The following is a 23475-nucleotide window of genomic DNA, read 5'->3' as shown; positions in this document are numbered from 1 at the left end:
AGGTCTTTACTTATTTTTTTTCTCTGAAATCCATATCAATTTCCCCCTCCTAAGTTTTCTTTTGTCTTCTGTGAACTGACTTTACTACCTCAATGGTGCTACTAATGCAAGAACTCTTCTCTGTTGTTCCAACGTAGCCATACCATCAAAGTTTTCTGCTCTGAATACATCTTCCAATACTGTCCACATTTAATCATCCTCTGAGATCAACAGATCTAAGCCTGTCTTAAAGATTCTAATTACACATCCATCATATCACTCTCATATCATTTCTCTCCATGCAACATATATCCTCAACCCTCATTAGTTAGGTTGGCAAGTGTAAGTCCACTCAAAATGTTCTTGTACGCATGCACAAATATATATTTATACGTTACAGTTGGTTAATTTTTAACTATCCATCTTACAATAGCTCAAATGATAACAACTAAGGCTGCAGCGCTATATCTTTTGGTTTCGATTCTAGCTGATGACACTCAAGTCCTTTTTTTTGTGTATTGAAATCACTACTATATATTAGCTACAATACAATAATTGATAGAGAATTAACTCTATAATAATAAATACGAAATCGGCATCAATTGAAATATCATATTTAAGCATATTTTACGATTGGTCAATACCAAGTGGCTAGACTTATTATAACTTTATTTTATGTTTATCTCGTTCTTGAAACTCTTTACTTTGTTTCTAGTTCTCAACTTATACGTTTCAACGGTTCTTTTCACACTTAGGAAGCTCCTTTCAATATTTGCAATGCAGATATTTTCTCATAATAAATTTGCTAATTTTTGTTTTGCCGTATTCCCTAGAAACTTTCCATTATGCACATTTTAACATGTATTTAGGAAACAGAAAAATGGTCGACTTACCTGAAATGTGCGTACTTCAGAAAGCATCGCCACATGCTTGAAAACAAAATTCCACCACTTATCACAGTCCTGAACCAGTTTCACAGCTGTCAGGAGCAGTATATCAGTCTCAACCTTTATTTGATCGGCCCATTTCTTTGGCGGTAGTATTCTTCATATTTCTTCAATGTTGGAGTTTGGCTGTCTGAAAACATGCCCAAAAAACATTAATTCCTTTTTGTTTTAATAACGTTGTTGACGGATCTGTTAATAGTGTCTTTTTAATTATTAATTTTTAATTATTAATTATATATTATTAATTTTTAATTATTAATTATATATTATTAATTTTTAAATATTAATTATATATTATTAATTTTTAAATATTAATTATATATTATTAATTTTTAATTATTAATTAAATCTTCATAATAACATCAGGACGTTTTCGTATACGAAATATCTTTTTTTTTTAAATGCAAACAGAGGATCAATACCAATAAGATCAATATTTAAAAAAAAATAAAAAGAATACACGTGGGTATCGATCCTCTGTTTCGTAAAACATTTTATCACGAATATTAACAATTATGATAGATATCCTGAAAAATTAAGTCATAGAATAGCCTTTTAAAAAATATCTTAGTGATCCCTGAAGATTGGACTTTCTTTATGATCTACGGACCTACTCTCAAACCCACGGTTCGAATTCTTGTAATGCAGAGCCAATACTCTTTTCCTTAGTAAAGAAAAAGAAGCATGTTTTCAACACCCGAAGAAGGTCCTATGTTGCAGTAATCGAAACGCTGTGCTAATAACATCCCAGATGAGAATAATAGTCCGATTAATCAAAATAACACAATATCTAAAAAAAAAAAAAAAAAAAAAAAGGTTAGGGATGTTATATATAAATTAAATCTTGGCAAGTGCTCGTCTGAGATCCAATCTCTGCCCCCCGCCAATCTTTCCCAAAAATCACCCGTCTAGCTGAAACCACTGTCAATAATTTTCTCATTCTTTATCTGTGCCTAAATCAAAACGTAGATTCTATGAACAAAGCGTATTTCTTAGAATTGCACACCTGTGGAACTCTCTTCCGTTTGACTGTTTCCCATCTGACTACAACTTGGATATCTTCAAGTCCAACATAAACAAATTCCTGATAAACCACCCCCTTAAGTAATCCATTTTATAAAATCTCTATTACTAACGATTACTGCGATATTATCCCACTGTATACGCAATAACCCCTATCCCCGAGTGGCTTCCGGGCCTTGATAAGTGGTGACTTCCATGCAAAAAAAAAAAAAAAAGAAAGTTACACTGGTCTCTCTTTACTCTCAACATTATTTCCGATCATCATGAACTTCCTCTTCCCATTGAACTCAAGTAATACAACTTCCGGAGAAATGCAGTAAGAGATTACACAATCTTTACTTCAACATAGATTCCTGTTCAACCACCTTTACGGAGGGTATCCATTATTGTAGAAAATTTTAAGAAGTTTAACTTATTGAATTGTTGCTGTAGTAAGCATAAGATGAATAAATCGGTAGAAAATCGCCCAGACAATTACAAGTGGGTGTGCTAGTATAATAGATAAGTGCAAACGATTTTTTCGATTTTTAATTTTTAATTTTTTATTTTTATTACATTTTCACCCCAAACAAGGCACATTGCCACTTTGGTGTAGGGGGCTACTATCAGGGGCAGCAACTACTGGGCCACTATGTTGGGATTTGGGCAGCAAGATGTCGGTTCACGTTACACTTGAACTTCTGTATGTCAGTACAGTTGGGGAAACAGGGACCTGGAATGGAATTCCAAAGTCTAGCGGTTCTGGGGAAGAAACTACTGGAGTAGAAAGATCTTTTACATCTAGGGATCTCTACAGTGTGGGGTGGGATTTAGCTGCCTGTCGGGTCTGTCGAGGGTGTTCACGTCGTGGGGGCACAAGTGCTTGTAGTTCGTTAGAGCATTCACCATTAAAATACTTGTAGAACAGGCAGAGGAATGCAACGTTTCGTCGATGGAACAGAGGCTGAAGCTTAGATGCCAGTTCAGGACCTATCAGGTTTACGACTCTCTTTTGAACCTTGTCAAGGAGCGAGAGACTAGTAGCCGATGCACCAGTCCAAATATGACAGCAATACTCCATACATGGGCGAATGGTTGCCTTATAGAGGTACAGGATACTTTCGGGTGTTAGTAGTTTTCTAGCACGGTAGAGAGAGCCCACCTTCCTCGCAGCGGCCCTGGCAATGCCCTCGATGTAATTGTTTCAACTCATGTTTCCTGTGAACGTTAGGCCAATCTTAAAAATGAAAATCTGTTTTTAAACCACTTTATTCAGTGCAACAACGACATTTGCTCTCTATAACTTGATTCCATCTGTCAACGAGCTAATAACTGCCTCGACTGTAAAATTCTTTAGGTTTCGATGTGAAATATGAATAACTTATGTTCAATCTCTGCTTGTGATGTTAAATTAAGGCCATCTGTGCTCTACGGAAGAGTAGGCTGGTTAAAAGTGATCACCCAACGCAAAGACACACCTCTCTCCTTTCTCCAATCTGCCTTAATGACCCTACTCAGCTCCTTTTATGCCCTACTTCAAAAAACAAAAAACAAAAAAAAACTGCTTTCCCATTATGCACTGCCTTTTCCATCATGTACTCCAAGTGCATAAATGAATCGGCCATTTTGTCTCTCTTTCACATGGAGCAACAGAGGTAAGCCCTTCATTTTGCTTGCAAATACACCACACCATCAGAACGATTTTATAATCCTTGAAATGAGTGATAATCTGAGTTAGGTAAGAATCTGCAGGATTTGCCAATATTTCCCCCCAAAATTCTTTAAGTAGGAATTTGGTCAGCAGTACTGCGTGAGAACAAGCATTATCATGATGGAAGATAACTCCACTTCTGTTGACTAAAGAAGGTCGTTTTTTGAGTAAACAATGATGAGAATATTGCAGAGAAAAAAAAAACTGTAAAGAATGCTTTAATAATCTGAAAGAAAAAAAATGAATTAATCATGCTGATATGATTAATAACACTATGGGTTAGAATACCGCTTCTACAAACCGGCAAAAACTTTTGCACCGACCTGATAGATACACGTGCATATGTGCGTGAGAGAAAGAGAGAATGAGATGTGGCGGATAGTAGATGTATGTATAAACAGATGGCTCCCTGCATCTAAAAAGATAAAGTTAAAAACAAAAACAAAAAAAACAAAAAAACAGTGAAAGCAATCCATTGGAAAAGATTTCATTTAGATATAACATTCCGTAATTGAAAACAAAAGAAAAACATTCTTTTATTTTTACTCTTTTTTACTGTGAATCCCTTGTCTCTCTCTCTCTCCCACTCTCGCCTTCTCTCTGTCTGTCTATCTGTCTCTCTCTCTCTCTCTCTCTCTCTCTCTCTACAAGTTTAATAGGATTACTTTACTGCTTTCTTTTCTGTCTTTATTTATATCGGATCTTACCTTCACTTTTTCCTCCCTTTCCTTTTCTTTCCCTCTCCCCCCCTCATCTGTCTCTCTTTCTTCGCAACATTAAACGTGCAAAGAACTCCTTTTTGAATTCCTAATGAGCCGTTGGAAATCAAATTGGTTGAACAGATCTTATCATAAAAATTCCCTAATTAAACATCACACTACACATTATTATCAAGACAAGCTACACTATCATCGCCATCAGTCATCATGACAGAGTTTTTATCTTTATATATAAAACCAGTTTGTTTGTTTGTTCATGATAGAAATCAATTCGGTAGCAGTTACAAGATTCTCATTGGTAGCAAGAAGAATTAAATTTGTCAAGGCAGTTATTGCTACCATTAAGCTTGACCACCTGGCTTATTTTGGGTGACAGAGAATCCATGGATTGAAAATTATCGTACGAATCGAGCAAAGATGCATTAATCAAAATAAAAAAAAATAATCTACATATCTATAAAAGTGTGTGTGTGTGTGTGTGTGTGTGTGTGTGTGTGTGTGTGCGCGTGCGCGTGCGCGCGCATTTCCCTACAAAATAACTGTCAATTTTCGGTCTAGAGACTCGAGATTTAACATAGGAAGTATTGAGATTTGGGAAAATCTTTTTAATCGGTTTTCGGTCAGAAATTTGGCTGTCAAGGAGTGAAATTCAACGATTTGATCTTTGAGAACTCTACCAAACTCCCCTGACAATTTTGGGTCTAGACACTTGAAATTTTACATGTAAGTTACTTGAACTGAACTTTTTAATTTGGTTTGAGCCCAAAACAATAAATGTTAAGGTGTATAAATTAGGGGTCAAAGTTAAAAAATTTGACCTCTACCAAATTAATCAGCCAATTTCTGGTCTAAGCATTTGAAATCTTACATAAAGTGTATTCAGACATAGGGCAAACCTTTTAATCGGTTTTGGTCGAAAATTTGAGCGGCCAAGGGGTTAAAAAGTTAAAAAGATTTGACCTCTACAGTCTCTAGCAAACTACTCAGCCAATTTTGGGTCTAAACATTTGAAATTTATACATAACGGGTATTCAGACATGCGGCAAGCATTTTAATCAGTTTTGGGGTGAAGATTTGCCTGGCAAAAGGTCAAAGTTGAAAGAGTTGACCTTTGTAAATTCTATCAAATTTCTTCGCCAATTTTGGGTTTAAACACTTGAATTTTTAGATGTAGGTAACTTGTGCATGGGCAAAATCTTTTATTTTGATTTGAGAGCAAAATAATAAATGTTAAGGGGTCGATTTGGGATCAAAGTTTAAAAAATTACCTCTGTGGTCTCTACGAAATTACTCAGACAATTTTTGGTCTAAACATTTGAAATCTTACATAAAGTGTATTCACACGTAGGGCAAGTTATGAACAGTACATAGAGCCCGAGCAACGCCGGGCTGAACTGCTAGTAATAAATAAAAATAGATAAAAAGATTGAGACACAATTTTAGAGAAGTAGGAAACGAAATAATATAACATTAATTTACAATTCAGAATTTTTTAGATGAGGTTTGATTGTTTGTATTACTTGTTTTGATCGGACTATTGTTCTCATCTTGAGTGTTATTTGTGCAACGTTTCCATCGGTTTGGTCTTCAACCATCTTCAGGCATGTTGGTTGTTGTGTCTACAGAGCCAGTAACTTTTCTCCTTTCTTTTCCAAAATGACAACCAACATGCCTGAAGATGGTCGAAGGCCAAACCAACCGAAACGTTGCACAAATAACACTCAAGATGAGAATAGTCCGTTCAAAACAAGTAATACTAACATTAATTTCTTTCCACAATTTTATTTTGTATTTGGTATAGTTTAATAATAAATGTAGGGTCGTAAACTACATTTTGTGATATATTTCATATACGGCTAACATCTGATTGCGTTTGTTGAACACTGAACGGCTGACTACATTGTCCACCTGTCTGGATATAAATAGAGTTTATTTATGTACTTGTCGCATAACGGTTGAATTTGGCTTCATTTGTTAGAGTACTTAGATTTGAGTTAAAGGTAACTCGTGTTCTAAGGTTTGAATTGTCCAAGCGATTTGAACAGTTAATTTCACACTGAAGATTCCGTTAGGATCAAACATATACGTATGTGGATTATAATCAAATATTTATTATTAAGATAATTACTTATTTAATTATTTATAATCCTTGTTCGGCCGGGCCCTTTAAGAGTAATAATATAATCCGTCTTATCTAAGTTAAAATACAAATTCCTGTCTATGTCATTTATTGAAGACTGTCAAGACGGCTGACTAGGTTTTCTGTCTGAATTGATATAGGGGTTATTTCTTTAAAATTGGCGTCATTGATTAGACTAAGGTTTCTCAGAGTGGGCTCCATGGAGTCCTGGCGCTCCGTCAGTGTGGTTGTGGGGCTCCGGAATAACTTTCTTAAAGAGGACCAAATGCTTTATATGGAAAAATCAAATGGCTGCAGAATTTAATGATTGATCTTTTTTACTGGAAACAGATATGATTCATAACTACAGGTGTAAAGAGTTTTGAGATGATTCATGAAAAAGAAAATAAAAAAATAAACAATTTTTGATTAATCAAAAACAAAAAAACTGGTTGCAAACATTATCATTCAGGAAATGCGTATCTGTGTGATATGATCGTTATCGTATAGCGGAGTACAAAAACGGCTTTGCAATCTAGTGGATGGAGATCTCTTTTATTCTCTAGGGCAAGGTTTCCCAAAGTGGTCTCCACGGAACACGATGTTCTTTCCTAAAAAGGACCAACTGCTTTGTATGGAAACATTAAATGGCTGCAGATATTTAAGTATTGATCTTTGTTTTACTGGAAATCGATATGATTCATAACTACAGGTGTGAAGAGTTTCAGGATGGTTCATGAAAAAGAAAAACAATGTTACAATTTTTGAATGGAATAAGTACACCAAATCTGTTGCCAAGGCCGCTGGAAAAATGGTCGGATCCTTCTATCGATCCAGTAGATATCTCACTGCTGATGCAATTCTCTATCTATATAAGAGCCAGATACGTCCAAGGATGGAATACTGTTGCCACATATGGACAGGAGCTGCTAGAAAAGACTTGTCCTGCCTTGATAGGGTTTAAAATAGACTTTGCGTCCTGGTGGGAGATGTCCTTTTCTCTTCGCTGCAACCTCTATCTCACAGAAGAGATGTTGCTTGTTTGTCTCTGCTTTATCGTTATTTTCATGGAAAGTGTTCGACTGAGCTTCAGTCTATGGTCCCTCCTCGCCAAACTTTCACAAGAAACACTCGTCTAGCTGAAAACACGTTCAATAATTCCCCCATTCTTTATCGGTGCCTAAACCTAAACATAGATTCCATGATCAAAGCTTCTTTCTTAGAACTGCACGCCTGTGGAATTGTCTTCCGTTTTCCTGCTTTCCAGCCGTCTATAATATGGTTGTCTTCAAGTCCAACGTGAACAAGTTTCTGACGAGCCGTTCTACTTAAGTTAACAAATTTACCGAACTTCCATTACTATCGATTGCTATATTGACCTTTTGACTACTGTACACTCTGTAACCCTTATCCTTGAGTGACCTATCGGCCTTGATAAGTGGTGACGCCTATGTAAAAAAAAATGTTTGTAAAAAGAAAATATAGTAAAATCACGAACAGGAACAACTAATGAACAATTATATTACAATTTAAAATTAATGTTTTCCATATTTATTTTAGAGATTATATTGTTAGTGCTCTGTGAAAAACTTTACTCTGCTCCGTGGCTCCATGGTGTCCTGCAATTTGGGAAACTCTGGGTTAGAACACTTGGATTTAAGTTAAAAGTAACTTGTGTTCTGGGGTTAGATCGATTTGAAGAGTTATATTGAATATTCTGTTCAGATGAAAAGTGAACATATGTTGATAATCTCTTCTCTGCTTATATATATAAAAAGCTCTGTGTGTGTGTGTGTGTGTGTGTGCGCGCGCGCGTGCGCGAATTCGTTCCCTATGGACTCAAAAATGGCTAGGCTGATTTTTAAAATTTCACACAAATGTACTTTATATATCTGGAAGTGTTCTTAAATAGGTTTTGTATCAGAATGACTGATAAGTATCAAAAATCGATAATTGAAGAAAATCCGATTAAGAAAGAACAGTCCGATTTTCAACAAACTCAACACTTTGATACAGCCTAACACCACAAGTGTATTTTAGGAATTCTGTCACCGTACAAGCAGCAAGGCTCGGCATAGAAAATCAACAGTAAGTTCTTTGACGAGATAGAGGCGTGTTCGAAATGAATATTTATTCAGACTACAACTGAACTATGTATTTGACTTTTGCATTTTAAACTTTAATTCAAGCCATTATATAAAAATAATTTTATAAAATCAACCGTAGATTCTCTACAGTGCAATGTAGACTACAATGTATTTTGAACTAAGTCACTTCTGTTTGTAGGTATTGTTGATTCAGTGGGTATTTTTGATCGCCAAAAACGGTCCGGGATCTGAAACATAATGTAACTAAACAGAGAAAAAAAAACGGTAATAAAAAAATAAAACGCATATTTGCTCTACAATAGTATTGAGCACTCTCTTCAGGTTTTTATTAATTACCTTTTAGCTAAATATTTATATACATTTATATATTTATTTAATTGCTTGCCAAATTTATGGAAACTTCTTAAAAATTACCTCATGTTTCTAATTCATACTATTAGTGATTTTAGTTAGATTATGATTCAATTTAAATTCTTTTCTTTTATAATAAGCTCTACTTTCGAATGCGTCTATATTGAGCTTGTTGAATGAGTATCAACGAATGTGTCAAACTGCCAATACTTTTATTGTCATTGAAATTGATGAAATCGCCCATTTTTCAATCAAATCGATTGATTGCCTACTCTAGTCGAAGAAAGCACAACGATGCACTGGGATATTGCGAGTTTTTTTTTTTTATTGTTTAGAGAATAGAATTGGTCTGGAATGTAAAAATGGGTTTTAACTAAAGATGTTTACAGAAATTAGCTAAGTTAAAAATAAACAAAATAACCTTGAGCAGTTACGTACGTGACAGAGGTCACGCGTTAGGAGACGTGTGCTTTTGATGATGATGTAATGGAACTGACAGATTAAGAGATCAAGAAGATTAGATTGGGGGAGTTTGAGTTTGGTTACGAAAGTGAACAGACGTGTTTCAAAGCTGAGAAGCGGGGCTGGAAGGAACAAGCATGTAGATACGTAATGTAGACTCCTTGTGAATACCATTAAGACAGCTGAAATAAATTTATTTTTTGAAAATATTAAGTGTTGTTCTTTGGTTTTATAAAAAAAGAAAATTCAGGTGTCTGTAATCGTTTATAGTGCTAGCCATTGCATGTTTTATCACAGAGCCTAGCAGTGAAAAAAAGAACTCCTGGATAAAGAAAAGGTATGAAGCATGCATTCTTCTGCTTATAAAATATGATACGTTTATGTAAATACGAATTGTAATATATCCCCATGTGATAACCCCTCTATACAACAGTCTATACGTCGATTATATACCCCAAGTGTATACGACACTGTCCAAATCCTAGCCTTCTCGTGAGCTTTAGCTTACTAAGCCCGGCGATACTGTTTATACTAACTGGAAAAAGAGACAAAGGCGTTCTGCCTGAAAACTAGTCTCTTTGGGCAGGTGGGGCTCGTCAACTTTAAATGGTAGCTCACCTAGGAGAAGGCAACTCTGATTCAAAACCTCCACTACCTTTCGGGATTACCTCATCAAGAGGAAGACTAAGGGAATAAACCCCAATAGAAAATCCGGAGACGGGATCTCTAAGAAGGCCTGACTTTATATTGTCATCACTGACAATTCCTACAGCACAGTTAGAGCCAAGCTACATCGAATGGACTGTCTTTTCCTTGGATCCTCTGAGAAGAGAGGGAGGACTGCTGCGCGTGCAACAGCTATCCTTCCATATCATCCTGCTCAGGTTATGTAGCTCCGCCACTACACCAACATCTCCCAAGATGGACAGTTGCCAACTCTTAAACTAAACCTTATAAATAGATTGATTTCATTGGGTAAAGATGTAGGATAGGTACGAGCAAAAATGGGCAAATAAAGATGGGGGGAGGACATAGTTTTGAAAGCGGATTTATCATAATTTTTTTGGTAGGTTTCGACTACTTTTTGATTGTATTTGAGAGATTAAAGACTAATGTTAATTTCCAAAAGGAATAAAAAAATTATTTGTACACCTGAAAAAAAACTTATGAAAAATGTTTTCATGGCTAAATTTTGAAGTTAAATAAATTCATTGTAAAAATCCTTTGAAATATAAATATTAGTTTTCTGTGTCTATTTCAATGATAATTAGTGAAATAAAGTTCTAAGATATTGAATTAAATAAAAAAACACCTTGTTTGTGCAAAAAAATAGCTTAATTAGCTCGAAAAAGTGAGAGATTCTTACTTTGTTCAACGAAAAGTAAACAAATTCCTTGTAACATGAATTATACGGAAGCCCCAAATCTGAGATAGTCGAAAGGCTGTCTAAAAATGACGTCAGGTAGTTAAACGGAGGTAAGAGGTGATGGTTTTCTTTTTTTCCCAGCTGTGCATCCGTACATTCCTATCCTAAACATTTGTATGATTTTTACTATTTTTTAAATAATTATTTTTCTATGTTCCTGCGTTTTAATTAAAGAAACAGTTTTTATTTTTCAAGTTTATATAAAAATTATGTTACACCGAAAGTTTCAGATTCATGCAAGCAAGGAAAATATTAGAATCTTACGTATAAAATTATACGAAACATGTAATCTAAAAAAAAAAAAAAAAAAAATAGAAATATATTTTGTAATTATAATTTTTTTGTGAAAATATTAAATAAACAATGCTTAATTCAATGATAATATCAGTAGTTCGAGAAATTAATTTTTATTAATTATATCGAATTCATAAATACGAATTTTAGGAGCTTTTTTCTTAATGTTTATGTAAAAATTAAATAATTTGTTTTTAAATTGTTATAATTTACGACGATTTATTTTCATAAAAAAAGCAAAAATAAATTTATTCATTTTTTTGTAACTATTGAAAAACTTAACGTTAGTAAAGGTATTTTTTGTTTAAACAAAATAATACATTTCCACTAAGATTTAAATAAAAATAATCGGTTCATTATATTCCACGATCATTATTTGATAAATACTGAAATTTTCATTAAAATTGGTTAATTTACTGATTTTTGGTGAATTTTTAAATAAATGGAAGGGTCAAAATGTTTATACGGCATTCATTTTGCCCGTACCTAATGTAAGAAGAGAGTCATTAACTGATTTAAATGGCGGCTAAAGATGCAAAGTTACTTCCATTACGTTCATGTGCAAATTGTACATTTGAATGCATTCATATTCAAAGTTCCTTCCTATTATATCTTCGTTTATAGGGACAGGCATGCAGTATGCACGTACTTCCTGTTCTGGGTCAGTTAATGTTCCGGTTTTCCAAAATGTTTAAAATATCCCAACTGTACTGATATGCAGAAGTTCAAGTGTAATGTGAGCAGACATCTTGCTACTCATCTCCCTTCATAATGCCCCCGTAAATTATGTCCCCGATAGTAGCCCCCTACTTCAAAGTGCCACTGTGCCTTGTTTGGTGTGAAAATTGAAAAAAAAAAAAAATTCAGAGAATATATACGAATTAGCAGGGTTACTCGGCTTTATCCGGGTTAGAATGTGGGATAGCATCATATGAAAGAGAAGAGTTTACTTTAACTGCAATCTTAGATATCTAACCTGCTGAGCTATTCAGATATAAATACCCTTAACTTTTGTCGGGATTATTTCACCAACAAGAAGAGGGGGGCAAGAAAAGGCAGTAAGGGCTTGCAACGAAATGGCGACGTTGCTTACAAGCAGTCTTTTCTTTCCTTGTAAAGGTAACAATTAACTGGTAACGTTTGCTGAACAACAGTAACGAGGTAATCAGTCTAAGAGACGCCAAACGACTAGCAAGCTAGGAAACTAGGTTCTTAACTAATCACTAACCCGTAGTGAGGCAACTCCTTTTATACATACTAACTCTCAGTGGCGAGAATTTCAACGTGATTTCCAACGAGATTAGAATGTCTATTTAACTTAGTAGGAAATAGACACCCAGTTTCTCAGTAACGGCAAACAGTAGTTCAGTGTCTTTTCTTCCCTCCGACCCACCCCCGGTAAGTCAAATCAGTTTCAATTCTTACACTTTGTGCTCATAAATAAATTGATTTCATTGTGTAAGATGTAAGAAAAAGTGTCGTGAAATGGCGGCTAAAGATGCCGAACTACTTCCATTACGTTCACGTGCAAATTGTTCGTTTGAATGTATCCATATTCAAAGTACCTTCCCTATTATATCTATTTATAGGAACACACACACACACATATATATATATATATATATATATATATATATAGTGTAATAGACAGGGTCTAACTGAGCAAAGCCTCAGTAAAATATATTTAAAGATGCTCTGCTCGGAGTATTGCAGCTATGATAAACTCGACAGGTGTAATTACCTAGAGCTATATAAATAGAAAGAGTGAGAGATTAATAACTGTGAAATTATTAATCAAGTTTTCATAGGAGGAAACATAACAAAATCAAATTTATACGTATGATCGTTTCGGAAACGATATCTTTTTATTTATTCGATAGTTACAAATAAAACCATCGAGAAACAAGTAAAATATTTCTGGATATCGTTTCTTCATCAGCATAAATAGGTTGGGGGAAGAAGACACTACTAAATGTTATTGAAGTAAATATAGTTTGTGAACCTAGAATAAGAAAAATTTAAGTGGAATTAAATTCTTTTCTTTATATGATTAATATTAGATATATTTTCAATTATATTTGTTTTGATATAATGTCTATGTGATACAATCAAACTATTGTGCAATGAGTTTTAATTGGATATATGGTAAAAGGAGAAAAAATAGTAGGAAAAATAATAAATTTTTGATTTTATACTTGGATAGGATTTTTACAAGGAAGAAATTAACTATAAGTAGGAAAAGATGGTTTTTTTTTAGAATTTTTCGATAAGATTTAAACAAAAATAAGGAATTATATTTACAAAATAGTTTATAAAATAAGTACCTTTGTAAGGGAGTGTTTCCATATTGTTTTTTTTTAAGCTATAAGGAGGCCTCTCGTTGCGCAAACCTTCTTTGATGAGGATATGTTTTTAAATCTAAAAGAAATCGTTGGTATTTGTAATCATTTCTTAAAAATCTAAACTGGTAAGCAAAGAGGAAGTAAATGCCTTTGAATAGGTTTATTTTAATTCTAAGTCATTTTAAATTATAATGAAAAAGAGACATTTGTTATTGAATTGTTCAAGGATCGAATCTTGTGATTTCTAGTTAAATTTATGATTATTTTCTATTAGTATAATATAAGTGTTAGTTACTGATTTATTTTTTTGGGCGACATATTTTTAATGTGTATTATTTTACTAGAGGGGGGAGGGTACCCGGCGTTGCCCTGGTTTTAGAGGCGTGTGTGGTGGTGGGGGGGGGGTAAAATGAAAACAAAGCGAAGTCATAATCCTGTTTTAATATTATGAAACAAACAATGTTAAAACTATTAAAAAAAATCGTGTAAAAAAAAAATAAAAAAAATGAACGTGATGTAATACGAACGGTCCGGCGCCGCCGGGCCGTTCGTATTACATCACGTTCATTTTTTAAATTTTTTTTTTAACACGATTTTTAGACTGATTACCTCCTTAGACTGATTACCTCCTTACTGTTGTTCGGCAAACGTTACATGTTAATTGTTCGACCCCCCCCCTTCAAACTTTTTTGGGGTTTTTCAAACACACGGGCACCGCCGGACTCCGGCGGTGCCCGTGTGTTTGAAAAACCCCCAAAAAGTTTGAAGGGGGGGGGGGGTTCGAACTCGAATCACGTCGGTTTCTATTTAACCCATAGTTGGGACCATAATAGGTACTACCACTTCGGGTCAGAGTGGACCTGGGAGCAATGGCAATTATAGGATGGCTCCACACTCCCCAAAGCCCGCAAGCTGGGCATCACCATCGGACATAATTTAAGGTAATATCCAGGGCCTTTAATTAAAAGAGTGTTTGTGTGTAGAGATTCTATGTTTAATAAGCCCTGATATTGATCCAATGTTGCTTTAGATTTTATAAAATTATAATAGTTGTTTTGAGTTGTATTGTTTTGCAAGATGTGTTGTTGTCTTATATTATTAGGCGAATTTATTGTACATGGATTGTGTATTAATACTAGTCTCTATCCGATGATAATTGTTATTTCGTTTAGTATAGTAGACCATTTGTTCTTGGTTATAATTAGAACTTTTGGAGATTTTTTTTTTATTACACTTCTTTTTTTTTTTGCAAGAACCTTGCAAAGGGCATGTATTTTTGTTATTGAAATTACAGTTTGTCGTAGGTTGGTTATTTGTTTTGTATTTTCTTAATTTTTTTGTTTTTATTGTTAATTATTTGTTGATTTAAATTTTGTGTGTGTTTTTATAAAATATTTTGCTGTATTTATGAGGGAGTTTGAAGTTTTTTTTCTAATAATCTGAAAAATTCTGTCGCTATATTTGTCTTAATGTTCTTAGAGTAAGGGTGGGGGTTAAACCACTGTTTACCCCTTTGTCTATTTTCACGTGTTTTTTTGGTAGATTGCTGAGATTTATTAGTGTTTATGACTGATTCTGATGATTTCGTTTGGTTTCATATGTTATTCCATTTTTAGTTGGTTTACTGTATTTTTTTTTATTAAATTAATCTTATTATCATTTTTATTTTGGTACTTTATTTGCGTTTTAAATCCTGAATTTTTAAGGGCATCGTTATAGTATTTTGTGTTTTTGTGAAATATAGATTTGTTGGTAGATAATCTTAATATTCTTAAAGAAACATTAGGAATTATTGATTTTAATATAGATTTTGGGTGATTTGATTCGTTATGGACACATAGTACTGATTGATTGGGTTTATGATAAGGCTCAACCGTTGAGTTGTTTAAGTTTAATGTTACGTCCAAGAAATCAACTTTCAGATTATTTAGGTCGATTTTTATGGTAAGCCCGTAGTTTTTAAAGAGTCTGCATAGAGATTTTATTGCTCTTTCATAATTTCTATTTGTGGAGTTAATTATGAAGAGCGCATCGTCTCTGTAGAGCCTTCCCCTCCAATCGGAATTGGCAATGGAGTATTTTATGAATTTCATTTAGGAGGAAAAGGCCCACTATATATATATATATATATATATATATATATATATATATATATATATATATATATATATATAACGTTTTATTTTTTATTACCGTATCTTTCTGTTAAGTTACATCATTGTTTTGGCTACTCGTCGCGTTTTTTTTTTTTTTTGGCCGTCTGTAGCGTCCTCAGACTTTTACAGAAATGTTCGCTATTTTGGGATGAAAGAGTGAAAGAGTGAATGAGGTCAGGTGGTGTATATATATATATATATATATATATATATATATATATATATATATATATATATATATATATATATATACTAGCGGACCTGTGGAAATTCTACAGCAGACTCTTTCATATGTAATATATTGATGTTGGCATTCTGTGGATTTTCAGCATAAATGGAGACGTCCTGATATTGTTGCAGCTCTTTTGTTAAAACTGCAAAAGTATTTATCTAAGCTAACAGGGTCGTAAAATATGCTTAAATATGATATTTTAATTTATGCAAATTTCGTATATATTATTATCATAGTCAATTTTCTATCGATTCTTATTTATTATAAAGTTGTGATTTCAAAAAATAAAAAATATATATATCCATATGACTTGGGTGCATCAGCTTGAACCGAAACCAAAGCCTATGAAGAATTATTGGTAAAATGATTTATAAAAAAAATAGATGACTTGTATGCCATCAGCTATAATCGAAACCGAAACCAAAACTAATGGAACTGTTGGTAAAATTATTTATTACAAGAAATGGAAGTACATAACTAAACGACCCGGATAAAGCGTGACACAAAAAATAACACACGCTATCGTATTAATATATAGATAATAATAAAAACAAAAACTTTTACTTGTTTCCTGCTTGCAACAAAGTTAGACATGCAGTGTGCGTGTAGGTGAGGGGGAAAAACTCCCCCGGTTAAGCACTTAAAAAAATTTTTTTTTTTAAATAACAACTTAGAACAAACCTGGTGGCATTCCCCATTAGAGGACCCGTATGTAACCGGCAATAAGCCACCCCATTCCAAAAGAGGAGATAATGAATGGAAACATGACATCCTATTACCGGACCAACCATACTCCATCCATATAAATGAGTTGGGTCGTCTAATGAAAATAGAAAGTCGTAACAATTAAACGACAGTCACTGGGAAGAAAAAAGATGTAAACGTGACACATAAAATAACACGTACGTTATCGTATTAATGTATAGATGAATCCGACTGTACACTATCCCTCAAAAAATGACGGGGGGGGGGGTTCTGCTTATATAAAAATAATCTCTCAATCGTGAAGTTAAAAAAATGTTATAAGAAAGCAATAAAACGTCTCAAACTGAAATGTTTATAAAAAGGAAAAAAAAAAAAAAACGTAGAAAAAGGAGGCAAAAAGTTTTTTTTAAAAAACTCATTTTTTAAATAGACGATCTTTTCTGAATCCATTTCTGACGATATGTGATGGTATAACTTTTATTTGTTGTCTTGCTTCTCATAAAAAAACTTGAAATAATTTTATCCCACACTTTTTTTTACTTCCGTGACGGGAGGGATTTTATAACCCCCTTTTTTTATCTCTCTCTCTCTCTCTCTCTCTCTCTCCCTCTCTCTCTCTCTATATATATATATATATATATATATATATATATTTCTGTAGAAAGATTATATTTTCAATTATATTTCACTTAATTATGATTTATGAAGCTCAATATAATTACAAAGCAGATAGCTAACCAATGACAAAAGTCTACATTCCAAATTCATGATGTTACAATTTATTCCTTTAATTACGTTGATATTGACAATTTTTGACAGCAACTGTTTCGTAGCGTAAAATCATTCATTTAATTATTATCCCAATTAATGAATCTATTCTGCCCTTAACCCACCAGTAGAAATAACAACTATCAATCCATTAAAAGAAATAAAAATGTATTTGAACGTTATTACAAAATCCGAAAATTGGAAGAGAAGTTGCAATTACCTTTTATTTTATTCTTTATTACGCCATTTTGAATATATATATGTATATATATATATATATATATATATATATATATATATATATATGGCGATTAAGCTACACTGAATATTCGGCGTTTCATCCACTCTAGGATTCGTCAGGCTTATGCGCGAATTCTGTGGTTGTTTCTCGTTTTTATATGGTCCTCTTCTGTTGAGGATTTTAGTTAGCCAATCAGCTTTCTAGTATTCACCGCGCCCTTTCCTCTTAGCCAATGGGCATGCATTTTATCGAACAAAGGATCTGTTTTAGAACTAGGTTAGTGGTTTAAGGCAAACGTTTTCCTCCTTTTTTCTTTTTTTTTTTTAAATTAAAAATAGAAGAAAAAGAACTATGATTTGGTATACGGCCCCATACAATCAAATGTTAAAAACAAAACTTGGCAAGAAATTTCTAGATCTTATTGAAAAACACTTTCCCGCAACCAACCCCTTACACAAAATCTTCAATAAAAATACCTTAAAGTTATCCTACAGTTGTTGCGAAAATTTAGAGATGATAATTAAAGCACATTACTTACTAGTTCTACCTACGTATTGAGCACTTTTGAAGTAAATACTTAAAGTTTACGCATAAATCTATACTTTCGTATATTGATTTTATGTGAGTAAATTAAGTAGTTATATATATATATATATATATATATATATATATTTCCTTTTATAACCTTCGTTTATTTCCTATATATATATATATATATATATATATATATATATATATATATATATATATATTAGAGAGTATCGGTAAGTAGAAGTCTGTTTGTTGTTTTTCATGGTAGTATTTTCAAATGTCGGAACAGTGCTTTGTGGGGGGAATATTTTAAGATTTTTCAGTTTTTTTGAAGTTTCACTGTGCAAAGGAAAAGCCTCACTAGGTATGAGTAAAAATACATGTGTCTATGTTTTTCTGCCTCTTATTGTTTGTCTGTTCATATCTATATCGGTCGATTTATATTTTTCGCACCTCTCTCAATCGGTTTATGTCTATATGTATATACACTGTACCTAATGTACATAGATCAATAAGTGTTACATTTCATTCTGATGGTGAAATGATGATGAAGATGGCCGAGTCGTCAATTCATGAAATACTTAAACACTCAGCAGTGGAATAGAGAACACACGCAGCTGATTATAAAAATATTCGTTGTTTTTAATTGCAGATTGGCAAATCTGATTGCTACGTGACCGGTTTGGTGGGTGATGTGTAAAAGACTGTGTTGCTCTCCACTCGTGTTGTTGTTGTTGTTTCTACATCTCTCGCTGGATATCGTTTTTTTTTTATGTGGCATAAGATGACGATTTCTAATCAGCTGACATTCCATCGCATTGTTTCACAAGAATGTGGTCATTGGCTTTGACGTCATCTTGGGATTTCCTAGACTTATGATCGACTTTTTTTGTTTGCTGTCCTTAACTACACGAATATTCTGCACATGACCCATTGTTACGTTTTCTTGCCAAATGTATTGCTTAACCTCCTACCGGGGGTCTCTTATGCAACATAAGTATGTAACTTAATAGTATCCATCAGTCTATTTTCTTATCGATCTTAATTTGTAAAAACGATTATTACTAAAATGTTTAAATTATACTAAACATTACAAGTTTATATAGACACTATTATAGATAGAAAGCACATACGTTTATCTTTCTGTTTCTGTCTGTCTGGTACGTAAATTACAGACAAAAATACAAAAGCACAAAATTGGAAAACTACCAAACAACAATATTGAAAAATGCAACAGACAGAAAAAAAAAATAACTTACCAGACAGGCAACAAAAAAAAAACAACAAAAAAAAACCCAAAGAAAAACATACCAAACAACTGAAAAAGTAAGAAAAATATACCAGACAGGCAAAAAAAAAAAAAATAAAATAAAACTGCAGCAGACAGTAAAAAAAACCCAGCAAAATGTCACAGATAGAAAAAGAAAGAAAAACAGACCAGACAAAATTGTTGAAAAAAATACATAGCAGACCACAATGTCGAGAACGTACCAAACAACAATATTGAAGAAAAACAACATATCAGACCACAATACTGAAGAAAAAACGTATCAGACCACAATGATGAAAGAAAATCAACGTACCATACCACAAGTTTGAAAAAAAAACCCAGCACACCAAACCACAATGTTGAAGAAAAACAACATACCATATCACAATGTTAAAAAAAAACAACATACTAGCCACAATGTTGAAAAAAGACAAACCAGACAACAATGCCGAAGAAAAATTTGTATCAGACCACAATGCTGAAGCGAAACAACATACCAGACCACAATGTTAAAAACAAAAACATATCAAACCATAATGTTAAAAAAAGCAATATACAAAGCCACAATGTTAAAGAAAACAACATACTAGACGATGATATTGAAAAAAAAACTAGCTAAAAATAGATATCAGGCCACAATGCTGAAAAATTAAATAATACAAAACGTAATAGACCACAAAATAGAGAAAAAAGGGTCAGACTACGAAATTGACCAGACCACAAAGCCAGGTTAAAGAGTTAAAAATATAAAGTTTCTTGTAATAACAATATCTGTATTTTCCTCCGGCATATATATCTGTGAGAATTAGAAATAATAAAATACAAAAAAAAAGATTTTGTTTATAAGTTTATTGCAGATACCCCCTCCCCCAATTGAAAAAAAAATATAAAAATAACAAAAAACAGCTTAGCATATGATGAAAGAACATTGTTTCATGCCACAAAATGATGAGAAAAACGGTTAAAATCTTTTACGAGATAATAAATTAGAAAATGATCGTTGAATTGTTTTTCGAGTTCAACACATGCAAACAAAACTATTCTGTTTGATTTTTTTAGAATCAAAATGGCGGATGTTTATGAAGAGATAATTTTCTATTAATATATACTTACACTAGCCTCACTCAGCAGTACTCGTGTGGAGATTTATGGCCAGAAGAAAGTTTTTAAGGAAAAATAATTCAAAATATTGCCATGTTTATGATTTTACCTCGAAAGTAAAACTAAAAAATAACATTTGTAATATGAGGTCATGTAATAAACTATTAGCTCAGTGCTGTTAATACTAAAAAATGTGTTTCTTACAGACAGATGTATTCGGTATGTTTTCACTGGTCGCTATGTTTATTTTCGCGCATGCAAAATATAGAGAGGGGTACCGCTCTTACACATGAACCTTGCTCTCTAGTCATATGACACCAATTAAGCAAGCTTATCTGAATTTCCATTTCTTCTAAAAACTTCTTTATGTTTTTGTTTTAAATCCCATTACAGAAATTAAAACCAATTCCCTTCGCAAATTGCTCATTAATTTCGATTACCTAGTGTCTGACGCAATTTACATCTGGCGACTTTAAAGATTGTTTTGTGAGAGCTTTCAGATCAATCATATCACAGTTGCTATATATCAGTCAAGCTTCAACGAGTTCTTCGTTGACAGACTAGAAACAGCCTTAAAGCTTGGGAAACACCGACAAGAAAAGCTGTACATTTCGTTCAAGTGCATAGAATTATCTCCAACAACAAGGTTGCTGCAAGAAGGTAGACTCCCTTTACAGTGCTAGAAAATTACTCGCACCAGAGAACATCCTATTTGCCCACGAATGGAGTATTGTTGCCACATCTGGGCTGGTGCATCCTCCACTGGTCTCTCATTCTTAGACAGGGTCCAAAAATAGAATCTGAAATCTAATAGGTTCCACACTATCAGCTAAACTAAAAACCTCTGTCTCATCACTGCAATATTGTATCCCTGTGCTTGTCTTACAAGTGTTTTAATGGAATATGCTCTGATAAACTCATAGCACTTTTGCCCCTTCGACATATATACCCCCCAACTAACCCGACAAGCAGCAAAATCTCACTCCTTCATTCTAGACGTCTCTAGATGCTGAAAAATCTACTCTACTAGTTTCTTCCCTCGGAGAGCTAGACTTTGGAATTCCTTCCCTGTTTCCCACTTCGTTGCCTGTATTAACCTGCAGAACTTTAAATGTAATGTGAGCAGGCATCTTGCTGCTCAGCTTTCCACAGCACCTGTTGGACATGATCCCTAATACTGTTTACATTTAGAGATGGAAAAGAGTAATAAAAAGAATAAACCAACAACAACAAAAAAAATCACCATCATTACTACTCCTGGCTAAGGTAATGTTTTGCCGTGTACAATCAGGTTTGTGCTCAACAAGTTACAGCCTGAACAATAAAATCTGGATAAGCACTAAAAAACCGTTACCAAACTGGATGTTTTGTGATGATAAAATTTTTTTTCTGGGGAGTGGATACGATTGAGAAAAGATTTGTAATAAACATAATGTACATAATTAAAGATCTCCAATTTGCCATAAGAGCCATTTGAATAAAATCATAAAACGCCTGTTGTACGATTCTAACAGCGATTCTCCTGAACGGGAAGGGAAGCAAATATAGATGTCATTTACAATACTTCTGACATGATAATACCGCAAGCAACTCCAGACCAATGATCTTTGAGGAAAAAAAAAAAGGAAAATAACCGCCTTTATCGTTGTTAACCCTAAGAAGAAAATATTGAGACTCCTGTGTTATGTTAATATTTAGGAAGAATATTGTGGTAATTTGTCCATGCAAATATGAACTCTCCCAGCTATAAATAGCATTCGAGAAGAATACCATCTGGCTTGCCTTCAAGCCACAAATTCATAACACAGGTATACAAGGCTAAAAGTCCTGCCATCATCAACCATCAGAAACGTAATCATTGACGCTTACCTCAGATTTGTTTCCTCTCTGTGCATGCGTTTAAGAGACCACAGGATGCACAAGTGTCTTAGCCAGTTGATGTGTATGGACTCTACACACTATTATGTAGAAAGAATGCTAGTAGATTCCATAGACACGTTAGTCTGATGATACGTATCATCGGTTTAATAATCACTCAAACATTATCCACGGACTAAATATAACCTTTAATGCATTTATTTAACAAACTTACAGATTACATGGTAATGTAGAAGCTGCTTGATACATAATAATTAAAGTTTGTCTCATGAAATGTATTTTTGTTCACCTCTCAAACTGTTATGGACGACGTCCTTTTCCGAAGAGTGTTAACTCCCCTTTCTCCAGCCAAGGGAAATAATTTTATTTTGTCATGTTGATAGCAAACAACGCAGTACTCTCAATGACGTTGTGTGATAGGCTTTAGATATTTCTGATGTCCTGCCGATCTTTGAACATATTAGCCTAAATCAAGGGTCGGCAACCTTTGCACCGTGGGACGGATCCAGCCCTCGAAGGCACATTGACTGGTCCACGAGCCTGTTTACCAATGAGTCAAATTTTAACATGGAATACAAAGCTTTTGAATTTAACAAAATGCCTGCAGTTATCTCTCTCTGATCCACCCAAACGAATTTAAATACTATGACCACGAAAACACGAGTAAAACCCAATCACCTCCATTTCTGCATGAGGAATAAAAAATAAACATAAAACAAAAACTGAGATCCGATTTAACTGATTGACATTAGGCGGGGACAGCTTCAAGCGAAAATGTTGTCCCAGTCGTTTTTCTATTTCATTCTTCTAACTGTGACTCCCATCACTTACCCCATGCCAGCCACCCTACCACATTAAAGAAAAGTTGAAGTTAAGCAGTTAAATCTCAATATGAAAAACAAACTTTTTTTTCTAAAAATGTGAAAATGTGTCAAATACAATTTCTAACTATGAAGTGTTAAAACGCATCGCTGAAAAAAAAAAAATGAAACCATTTACAATTGATTACTTGTTTAAAGAATGTTTATTGTCTGTCCAGAAAAAAAGTTTGTCTTTTAAACTATCAGCTTTTCTCTGAGGAAGGTCATGTGGCACACTGAAAAAAAATATCAGCAGATGTTAAAAGTCAAATA

Source organism: Euprymna scolopes, chromosome 6, assembly GCF_053919585.1.
Source record: "Euprymna scolopes isolate OS-2025 chromosome 6, ASM5391958v1, whole genome shotgun sequence".
In the NCBI taxonomy this organism is placed as follows: domain Eukaryota; kingdom Metazoa; phylum Mollusca; class Cephalopoda; order Sepiida; family Sepiolidae; genus Euprymna; species Euprymna scolopes.
This window is presented reverse-complemented; position numbering follows the sequence as displayed.